Source organism: Corvus kubaryi, unplaced genomic scaffold (genome assembly GCF_017639235.1).
Source record: "Corvus kubaryi isolate FWS band 111438036 unplaced genomic scaffold, C.kubaryi_AGA036_p1.0 37398, whole genome shotgun sequence".
Taxonomy (NCBI): domain Eukaryota; kingdom Metazoa; phylum Chordata; class Aves; order Passeriformes; family Corvidae; genus Corvus; species Corvus kubaryi.
The window spans coordinates 35,074,999-35,087,042 of NW_024581137.1; the positions used below are offsets into that span (position 1 = coordinate 35,074,999).

Genomic DNA, 12,044 nt, shown 5'->3' on the forward strand with positions numbered 1-12,044 from the left:
AATAAATCCACAGCTGGTGATTTATGTTGATTAAAAAAGCCTCAGTATTCTCATTCTTCAGGACTTTGAGGTCGTTAGTAATACCAAAAGTATCTAATCATAAAAGATTATTTCCCCCCCTCCTTAAACCCAGATGTTCATTAGTTTTTAACAAAATATTTTTATTACCCTCAGTCCTTCCAAAGTCAGTTAAAATAGAAGAAGCAGCAAATAGAAGTTGTTAGGGAAGTTACACAAAGACCCACCAGAATCCTCTCAAGAGGGAAAAAAAGCAAGAAGAAAGAGATGAGGCTCAGTGGGAAACACAAGTAGATAAAGGTGGCTGAAAACAACTGGTAAGATTTAGAAAAGAAATATGGATAATAATGACCTAAAAAAAACCATGATCACAACCATTCCAACATACAAAGACGGAGGGAAGTGCAAAAATTAACCTGGCAGTGCTGGGCTAATGATTGGACCTGATGATCTAAGAGGTCTTTTCCAAACTTTATGATTCTGTGACTAATTAAAGGCTTCCATTCTTGGGCTGGGGAAGGACCCTGAACAAGCTGAAATATGTATTGTGATTGTTTTTGCCAGGCTTACACTCCAGCACACGGAGCAGTGCTGGATGTGCTATTCAGGGGGGAGTTGGTGAGGCCACTGAGAACAAGAAGCTGTGAAATGGTGTATTTACCTGCTAAGTGAGCAGCTGATGATCAGAAATACAATCACTTTCCCTGTAGTAACTGATGGTGCCACCATCTATACATTTATTTAACAGACTCTGGATTCCTATTAAAGTTTGCTCCTTGTGATTTCTGCGGAATGAGTTTCACAGGTTATACATATTGTAAAAAGAAAAAAAAAAAGAATTCCTGTTCTTAAATAATAATTCAAGGGTGAGAAAAAGTCTTATTCATTTCCTCTGACACACAGTATAGGAAACAGAAGAAATGCTGACTCAAGTCACTCTCAAAGAATTTTAAAGCATTTAATGATACCACAGAAAACTCAAAATACCTTCCCCTGTGATATACCTTCAAGGAAATTTTTCATAAATTCCATCTTTGTTTCCCCTTTCAGCTGTACACGTGAAGCTGATTTGTAAGTGGTTGAGGTTCTGGGCAAGTGCCCGTTTTCTGCCAGTTCACAGGCTCAAGGGAAGTGCATATACACAGGTCATGGTGTTTCAAAGGTCCTACACAAAAAATTTCTGCCCTCCTCCAGAGTCATGCCATGTTCCTGGCTCCTGCTACCCAGCACTGAGGGCATCTCCCAGAGCAGGCAAGACCACAGAGCGGGTTTGTAGTCTTATGGAAAACTATAGCTACTGCCCTAGAGATAACAGAGAAATCAGCTATTCTAGGCCACCCCAGAAAGGCACAAAGAGAACAAACAGGCACATTCTTCAGGAAATACACTGTCCTGCAAGAAGTACTTTATCACAAATGGTCTCCCATGCCTCTGCTTAAGAAACAAAACAAAGAAAAAAAAAAAGCCACAAAAAAACCTGACACTGAGGTCTTACTTCAAAACTTGGTCTGTAAAACAGAAAAATTATATTAAATTTCAGTGTATGTACAGTTCTGGTGATTGGAAGAACACTTTCCTTATGACTTTGTTTCTCACAGTTAGTCCTCACTTCAAATACTTAAACAGATACTTTTCACAAGTCTCTGCTTTCAGAAAAGTCTCCAGCCTCTTTACGTTACTGAAAAAACCTTAAAAGATTAAGATATTTAAAGGGTTTCGTCAGTGGACTGAAGGAAAATAATTTTAAAAAATAAAGTTGTATTTCAAGTTTTTTTCACAATTTTTTTTTTTTAACTGACACACACTTCTATTTTTCTTTCTTCTTTGCAAACAGGGTGAAGCTGTATTTCCTGCAGATGATCATTACTTTGAAATGACAGCACACAACCAAACACACCTGGAATAATAGTGTTAAACAAATCTTCACCCTGTCTTGCAGTTTCTTTCACATTTCCTCCCAAACCCTGTGCCAGGTCCCCAACCTCTGGCCCAATAAACTTTTCACACATCTCCTCCAAATGTTTCTGTCAACGAGGTCAGCTGCAAAATAACCAAAACAACTACTCCGATTTCACTGGCACCACACTGCAGAAGCAAGACTGCCACTAACTCTGCCCAGCACATCCAACCCACCAGTCCTGCTCAGTGCTCCTTCCACCCCTAAAGACTGATACTGTTTCACAGAGCCTTAGGGTTTTGCTATTTTCCCATCCTCTGTTTTCACATTGAATTGTGCACCCATTCCCTGTGGATATCAATCCAGTTTGCCCTGAATGCTGTTCGTGTCTTCACTTAAAAGGTGTTTTCTGCACCATTCTTTTAAAACATGTAGGAGACCAGAAAAACAAAGCCCATTAAGACTATCACACTGAACTTCCAGCATGTTGATGCAATTCTGCAGAGAGAACATCTTACCTAAGCAGGATAAGATGGCTTCACCTGACTGGGGAACAGCTCTGTGGAAAGAGTCCTGGGGGTCCTGGTGGACAAGTTCAGTATCAGTAAGCAGTGTTCTGCTGCAGCACAGAAAATCAGCAGGATGCTGGGCTGCATCAGCATGACCAACACCATCAGAGATAACGAAGTCATTATCCCAATTTACTCAGCCCTCGTCAGGCCATGCCTGGAATACTGTGTTCAGTTTTGGTGCCTGCTACACAAAACAGACGTGGACAGGCTGGAGAGGGTTCAAGCCACAAAGATGATAAAATATGGAGACTCTCTTTTTACAGGAAATCACATAAAGGAGATGGCGGTAATGGTTACAAGGTACTCCTGGGGGGATTCTGATTATACACAAAAGGAGACGTTTTCACATGAGAACAGTCAGCTATTAGGACAGTCTCACCAAAGAAGTGGTGAATAATTCCCCAATGTTGGACACTTTTAAGATTGAGACAGACAGACTGCTGGGCTATCTTGTCTAGCCCATGTTTTTGCCAAGAAAGATTGGAACAGATGATCCTTGAGGCCCCTTCCAACTGGAATTCTATGATTTTATGACTTCATAGAACAAAAATAATGAAAAATTCCGTCTCTCTCTATATATACAAATTATGTATAAAATAAGATATACTTTACTGCAATATATGTAAAAATTTAAAATGTATATACAATCATGCTTATCTCTACAAAATACTAAGCAGAAGAGAACTTTTCCATATGGAGTATATATATTCTGGAAAGAATGGCTGCATCCACCTGAGCCTCCAGTTCAGGGAACTTGGGAATTTATACATCCCTCAGAGCTGCAAGGCACACGGTAAATAAAGCAATGATGGCCCCAAATACCCATTTGCCTCGCCATAAATGAGCCAAGGAGCTGTCTTGCACTGGTCAGATCATCCAGACTAAAGATCAAGTTTTGAAGTTTTAAAGCATCCTTCATTCCCATCTCTAATGTATCATCACTTCAAAAACAGTTCACATTTTTTAAAAATTTAATAATCAGCTGAGAAACTGAGGGTACATGGATTGTTTAGATCTCAAATCTACTATACAGTGCATTATTAAGACAAACTCTATAAAAGACTTTCAACAGGGTTGTGCCATCAGACCAGAGTGTAGGATATTCCAAATACTTCTCAGATCAGTTTAATAGATTTTAGAAGTATTTTGGAATAAAACGGATTTTCTCACTTCCTACTTCACTTAGTCAAAGATACCATGCACTCTCTGATGTGCATATCAGTATTATATGACACTAAAACATTAATTCAAAGTAGACCTAAAAGCAGTATAAACGTAAGACCCATGACAAATAACGAGGTTTAGATAACTTTCAGGTTTGTTGTGAAATGATGGTATCTATTCCCCAGAACACAGCATGATTAAAAACACATTTCAGTTCTCTGCACCTCTGCCTACAAACTCAATGGTTCCAGTCCGTCAAATAAGAAAACCATAAATGGCCAGCTCTAGCCCTATTTAAATATTAAGCTCTAAGGAGCTAAATTCCTTATATTACTATCCTTCCCTGACATCTTTTTATTACAGTGCAGCATATGAAGCTATTAAGTCTTGTGTGCACTGCTTATCCTGTAGGCAAGTTGCCTGTCACACACAGAGCCACAAATACTGGGTCCATGCCTTTGCCTGTCCTCCTTTCTACAGAATTATAGAACGGTTTGGGCTGGAAGAGACCATAAAGATCATCTAGTTCCAAACCTCCTGCCATGAGTAGGTACATGACCTGTTTTCCAGTTGTATAAAAAGGCACTTTATTGTATGGGGACCTCTGAACTTCCCTACAGATGCTGGAGTGACTCATGCAAGATCCCCAGGGAATAGATTATTAATGATGCTTATGATTTTGCATGAACTGGGTCACCAGGAATTAGAAATGTTAGATTAGGAGAATCAAAACTAAATACATTTCTTGTCTGAATATTTTTCCTTTCCTTTCTTCTTACTTGGCTACACATGGTCAGGTTTGCACAGCCTGGACTCCATTTTCTCATGCTCAAATGCTGGGGATAGAAACACAACTAGGAACAGCAAACTTTTACTGCAATCTTGTAGAATCCCTTCTTCAAGACAGATGTCATTCAAAATTTGTAAAATGGGATCTGCAAGTGTTGACAAGTCAATAACTATTCACAGATTTTCCATGCCAACATCAAAATGACTGTTTAACAATATTTTTCCACATTTCAACCCCATGGAAGAAATCAACCTTCACATTCAGCATAATGCAAAAGCGAGTAAAACTGAATCAAGCCTATACTTCACAAAAATAATTTTCTAAAACTCACCATACAGTGTACTGACATGTAAATGTAAGAGGTGCATTTATATTTTCAGAAAGCTTTTAAATTACGCCATTTAGGTATATGACAGATGTCAAGCATCTCGAGACTGGGAAAAGACAGTTATGTGTTGGTGAGCTTGGATGGGATACCCTTCCTTCTCGGACCAGGGTAAGAGAGCACAGGAGGCTGCTGTTCTGCTAAGTTCTTTATTTCATAGTCTCATAGCTTTCTTGAAGGCAGAGTTCAAGGGGGTTACATGATAAAGGCAAGCAGCAACAGCAACAGCAGGCAAAACCGGCTTCTTCTTCTAATTCTAGTTTCTTCTATATGCTCTATATTTTTTCTTCCAGAAGCGTGGATTATATTTGTTAATTGACAGTAAGATTAACACACGATTCTAGTTTTCCTTTTCTTAACCTATCCTGGTCTAATTCTAACAGTCGTAAGTTTTACACAAGTGTTACACAGGTATTACACAGATTTGCATATATAGTTTCTATCAGCTCTCATTGTTTATGTGAACACTCTATCTAAAAAACTTGAACAGTATAGTTCTATCTATATTTTGTCTAAAGTAAAACAATTCTGTGAAAAGGTACCACTGCTGCAGTAAGAACTGTGTTTAAGGTCTCTGCTGCAGCTTTTCAATGTTTAAGGCACTTAGCATATATTTCTACTAAAAGTGAAAAAACCTATACTTCTATTTCACTTTGGTGTGACTTCATGTATCTCAGTTTATCCAAAGATTTTAATTCAACCCCTGTGCTTTGGTTTTCCTCTGGGCCTGAGTCCAGAGATGCTTTCACTCCAACAATGTATAAATTACAGAGATTTGTAATGCCCAAGTTATTTTAGTATAAGCTCATTCATTGGCCAAGCTTTGTCAAGAGACAGTCTTGCCATTTCATCCACAGAAGTAAAGAATAAACAAGACTCCTCTATGGAAACTTCCTGAACAGTGTGTCTTACTTGATAATGTCTCAATCCCTATATTCTTTTCAGGTGTTATATTATTTAATATTTCTTTAATATATTCAACTGTTCTCTTTAGTGTGCATTCTTCTCTTTCTCACAATTATAAAACCACGGACACCATATTTTTAGCAGATACATCTCTTTGAAAATCCCCAAGACTGACAATTTCCTGCAAAACTGGAGGAAAGTCAAGTATAATGGAGGACAGACTCTCCTGCACAACCCAGAGTAGAACAGGTGCAGAACAGGGACAGAACAGCAACAGCTGCTTGCAACGCTCTCATCTCTGCTAACAGATTCTAGGTGCTCCTAGTCACCTTCAAGACACCACATGGGTCTTGTGTTTGTGCAAAGCCTGTGATACACAGAAGTGAATTTGGCATGGCAGCTCTGCTGTGAGAAAACTGTGTGTCAAGAGCTCAAGCAGTAATTGCACATACACAGGTGAGCATTTGCTCCCAGTTAGATGCTTCTAACTTTCTCCAGGAAAGAGGCATTTTAAATTGCCTTCTCAGTATCATTTTGACATCACCTGTAACTACCTGTACATGTACCACATTTCAGAAATTCCTAAGTCTGCCCCCTAAGGTATTGGTATGAGCACACCTGAACTGCATGAGGTACTGCTGTGTTCTGCATTGTAAGCCACAACTGTGAGGATTTGCCTTATCTCAAGTACAAAAGCAGAATCCCAGGAACTAATCTGATCCCTCTATCAACAACACACTTAAAGGAAGATTATCTCTTCCACAAAGACTGGCTGTCCTTCAGTAAGTCAGTTCTCTGCTGGCTGCTACTGATAGCTGAACAAGCTATTCCCAGAGGTACGGCTGCATTTCCCAACCAGCCATGAAGAAAAGAAGCACAACCGTTCCCCAAGTCATGTGCACAGTTGAGGAAAAAACCAAAGATGAACTCAAGTGCTCATTTCCTTGTCTGATCAGAAATATCTGATGATCTGTGAAATATAGCAAACTGTCCCCCCCTTACAATTTTCAACTGAATTTCATCATGCACTTGCAAGACACTAGATGGGAGTTGAATAGTCAGCATTTCACAACAGTGGAGGAGTGAAAAAAGAGTCTCAACTACACAGAACTTATATGTACACATACAAAACCCTGTTTTCCTGAGATTTCAATCCAATCCACCAAATTAGAAGGTCCAATAAGGACCTGAAATTTCTTACACTTATCTGATCAAGGTCTCCAAACCCTGCCAACACATCACAAATTTTGTCATCAAATAGATTCAAATAAAGCAGCGATTGATTTGGTCTACTGGATTTTGGAGGTCTATCAAAATTATGTCCTGATTGCAAAACAGGTATAAATGTGTCTGGGGGTGACTTTATGATGTGTATCCCATATCGCTGCCCTATGCCCAGAAATTAATTCTTGTGCCTTTCTGTGCCTTTAAACTGAGCCTGAGAGGGGGAAGGAAAACTGAGCAAAACTTTTTCAAAGCAGTCTGCAGCTTGTTCAAGGTCACACAGAGACAGCAACTTTTTTTTTCCAGCCAGCTTTACCAGTTTTTCAGTTTCTTTTTCTCTGCAGAGAGACTGAGAGTTGAACTTTTTTTCCTTCCCTGGAATTCCGGATTTTTTCCCTTTTTCTGTGGATTGCTTCAATATCAGAGCACATCGGGAGGACTTTCCACCGGGCACAGAGGGCCTGGCCCTGGGCCAAGCCCCAGCTCCGAGGAGACCAAAGGGAGGACTCGAACACTTTCCCAGGTTTTTTCTTCACAGCGAAAGATTTTATTATTTAGCATTATTATCCTTTTCCCATGTGTTTGTTAAATAAATAGTTTTTATCTCTTTCACTTTCCTTAGAGGAAAATTTATTTTTCCCGAACCTGGTGGGGGAGGGGTGGTTGTGCCTCCTCTCAGAGGATATATCTCTAAATTTGACCAAACTGGAACAAAATGATAGCTGGTAAACACTTGAGAGTGCTGCTTTACCTTTTCATTGGTGTCTGAAAACGTGGCCCAAAGGTTTCTCTTGCAAACCATTAGAGTGCAACTATTATTTATTAACTACTGTTGCACTCTGTTATAAGTGAGAAAAAGATCAAGCAGTTCAGCTGACTATACTTAAGTCTACTAAACCAAGCACAAGCATTGCAGCTGGTCCACTACTGCCATACAGAAATGGTTTGGGACAAATGAATTCACTTCTGACAAATATATCCCTTCTAGTTCTATCCACAGAAATACCTGAGCATCTTCCATTCACTTTCTTAGATACCATCAAACCCCGTGTCACCTTAACTACTAAATCCCTTTCTAGTGACTGCTCCTCCCAGGTCCTTCTATGCTCATTCTCAATAATAACAAGGCTTAGTACTACAGAAAGGGTTAAAAATAACTCCATACACTCTTTCCAAGTGACTCTCCACGCCCAAACTCTCACAAGGTCTCATTTTAACAGAGAAATTTATACTTGTGAAGAAAACAACAAAATTAACCTTAGAGGATAGTCTAGATCTATCTATATTCCCTTCCCACATTCAACACACAGACACTTGTAATAAACAGGCAAATAATCCTTTTCCACAGGAAAGGTATTGTATCATTTTCCAATTGCAGTGCAGTCAATCACTTGAAAGATTCTTTTTGTTTCATTAGATGCTTATCTGTCTAAAAGTGACAAGAAGGTGTTTATTATTACCTTCTCCAGTCGCAAATCTGGCATTTTCCCCAGCAGTAGGGGAAGGGGCAGGTAGTATAGAACTGTACTTTCCCATCCATGTGCAAATGTGCTGTGTAACCACAGTTACCTAATTTTCCTGAAATATGTAAGAAAATATTTTCTAAGTTCACTGCTAAGTGTCTGACAGGGATAAATGAAGGCTACTATTTGGACAAACTTGTCATAATTATTTCTAGATGCTAACGCATTCCATTAAATATTCCTACAGTACTGCCAGTATAAACACTAATGAAATACCCAGAGCAGGCATCGTTATCACTCATGTTTCACAGTGATGCCATGTGAACATGCAGGAGAGCAGACACTGCCCTCTTCCAGACCTTTCTCTCCCATCCTTTACAGGATTCCTGTGCTTTTACATCAGCTGATAAAACAACTTTTAATCATCTGTGTTGGCATATGCAGGCACACAGTACATTTTGAGGCTGCATTTTTGGCAACACATCCTAAAATTTAGCAACAGTCAAGGCTTTGATTCATAAATCGTAAGATCACAAATAACCACATAGATACTTTCAGCTTTTAATCCAGAATGTCATCTAATCTGCACATAAAACAGTTCAAAGAATATGTCTTGCCTACTTCCCTTAGCAAAACAGACAATGGCAAAATACCAAAACTGCTTAAATATTTCTGCTGCCTACCCTAGTATTTTTTGCCCTTAATTTTGGCACTGGCAGTAGCTCAATAACTCAGAATTTTATAATTTATGGAGAAATACACGACATTAAACATTAATGAAGAATAGTAAGTATATAGGGATGTTGTTTTTTTCTTCTAAATCCTGAACTAAGTAATTCTGTAAGACACATTTTGCATAGGGCAGAAAGACACTTTTTATGCCTAAGTGTGTTTATGCATAAGATAAGTATGCATAAGTGTACATGTTTTCATCATGTATTCTACTAGTAGGCAGAATCTTGCAATGTAACAGAACAACACAAAGTTTTTCCTAAGGAAAGCCAACATAGGCACTAATTTTGAGTCATGTAAAGGACAACAGAGCAGAGAAATGGTTCAAAGAGAAGAATTTCTCTGGCAGAGAACTGACCAGACAGTAAATTAAATCTACTGATGATCTCAAAAATTCTCCAGTTATGGGTGCATGTCTGAGCTTTGCCCACAGTGTTTACAGGACCTCCAATGAGCATCCTGAACTACAGCCAATATTCACTAGAAGCAACTACTGTGTAAACAGCTGTGAAAAAAATGTACAGGAAAAGCTTTGTCAAGTTTGTAGCCCACAATTGCATATAGCGGGAATCGATGGAGCCTTTGCAATACAAACTGTGCCCCAAATCTGTTCTCCACACAGAGAAAGTTTCCAGAGATAAGGGACACATGTAAGGCACGTTCTTTTAAAAACCTGACTCCCATTAAGCAACTCATTGTTCATAAAGGGAATGGTGTTTACACAGGAAAAAGTCCACTTTCAACAAATCTGAAATCCAACAGATGTTTCCTTCTATCTAAGCAAAACAAGTTTGTGAGCCATTTCTGCCCAATCAGAAAGCTTCAAAATTATTTCTGCAGGGAAAAAACCCCTCCATACTTGAAAGAATGATCATGGAAAACAAATTCAATAAAACTTTTATTTCAAAATTGCAACTATTACTAAAGTGAATTAACTTTTAAAAAATCAGTGTTCTTTAAAGAGAATGTTTTATGATCTGGATTTGAAGAGATACAACATGACAGTTTTGGTTTGTGAAAGAGAAAGTAGGGCAGACTGTTAACTCACAAGTGCTCTGCATTGCAATTGCTCTCTTCAAATCAATTTATCCTCTCTTCTTCAGTCCTCCTGCAATACCCCTCTAGAACTCCTGGCTGCTCTTGGCTTCCTCAAATCTCATAAGACTTCTCTTCCTCTGCAAACAGCAAATAAATAACAGAAGCGGCTGACCAGAGTATAAAAGGTGTATCTTTTAATTTTGTTTTGCAGTACACACTAATCATACAGTAAGCCTAAGCACTTTGTAGAAGCGTGTAAGACAAAGAATTTCAGGCTTTGCCAAAGTTGTGCAGTTGAGACTGTGCTGTTACACACCTGACTTTGACTTACTGTCAGGAGAAAGTTTCAGGACTTTCAGGATGTACCTGGCAGCATTGCACCACTAAGGAGCAAAGCTGCATCTGGTGACATTCTGTCGCACAACTGAATACTGCAAAGACAACATCTTCCAAGGAGTTGGTGAATTTTCTGTACCAAACAATACCTTGCTTCAGAAGATGAACTGAGATGGACCACAGGTTGCTGAGGATTTTATCAAATTCTAAACCTTTTATAAAATGTAGCTGCAGAGGTCAAATAAATTACCTTAACAGCTAGATACAAACATCAAAGCCAAAGTTAAAAAAGTCTTAAACATAAGTATGACAAGTGTAATCAGCAGATCCAACCTTCTGTGCCTCCTTTACCTCCGTGAGTCCCTTCTTCACTAGATTTCACTCTGATTATTTCTTGTCCATTTTGTGAGTATTATACAAAGTTCCCACCTCTGTAATGTTTTATGTGCAGCACGCTCAGCAATGATGTTTCTTACCCCAGCTGAACCTCTGCATGCCCTGAGAGGAATTTAAGAAGGCAGGACTGAAATCTATCAGCAATGCAATGTGCCATTATTACAACCAACACGAGTACCAGCAATGTGAAGGAGATCCACTGAGATGCAATTCAAATCTGCCTATCAGACAATTATAGCAGAAATTCGAAGTGGTCTTCTCTCTCCCCCAGTAATCCCATTTGTCCTTTAAATAGATCTTAAGCACAGTCTCAAACTGTCAGCATTTCTGTAAAGAAATACCAGCTCAGACCTAATTGGATTGGTCAGACAATCACAGCTAAGCAGTTCTCTGAGATCTAACAGCTGAACAGCTATGGGACAACCTTCCACATTGTAATATGATTATATGAGGGAATATTTCCTCGGAAAGTAAGTGGTAAAAAGACATAATTTGTTGCACAGAACCCTGGGCCTTAGCAACACCATGATGTGGTGTGGCATAGCTAAGGCTGTGTGAGCTGCTGCATATGGGCTATTATCTGCAGTTAACTGTTCAAACACGTCACTTCAGGCTGCTCTGGATATAGGAAAATGGGGGTAAAAAGAATCACAGAGAATTCTGACTTGAACATTTGAAAAGAAAGCAAGTACATATTATATCACATATAAACAGAAAAGATAGCAGAATAAGTATTTTAGCTGAAAAGCAGAAATACTTCCTATTCCCCTGGACTTTTATGTCACCTATATATATATATGTACACACAAAACTTGCTCTCTGTGTCATCAGCTTTTGTTCTGTTCAGGCTTCTACGGGCTGGAATAGTGCATTTTAAAGACAATCTAGGGGATAATGGCCTAAAGGTCGCACCATCCACATCCTTTGAAATGATGTAGAGGTTACATGTTCAGGAAGTATAATAAGCCAAATCTTAAAACACTTCCAGTGCCTTCAAATTATGGTTTCTTTAATGGAGATCTGGATTATTTCATATGTGTCTGGGTCCAGAAGAAAAGTTATTACACAGATTTTATGCTGAAAACTGAAGTGATGTTAATTTCCCTAATTTTAAAATAACAGT

General features: G+C 38.9%; 1 protein-coding gene across 2 annotated transcripts in view; it reads right to left on the reverse strand.

The window, feature by feature from the left end:
* The window catches only part of LOC121671667 (probable acyl-CoA dehydrogenase 6), an 81,473-nt gene that overhangs the window by 55,602 nt on the left and 13,827 nt on the right, over positions 1-12,044 (reverse strand). The window lies entirely within an intron of this gene.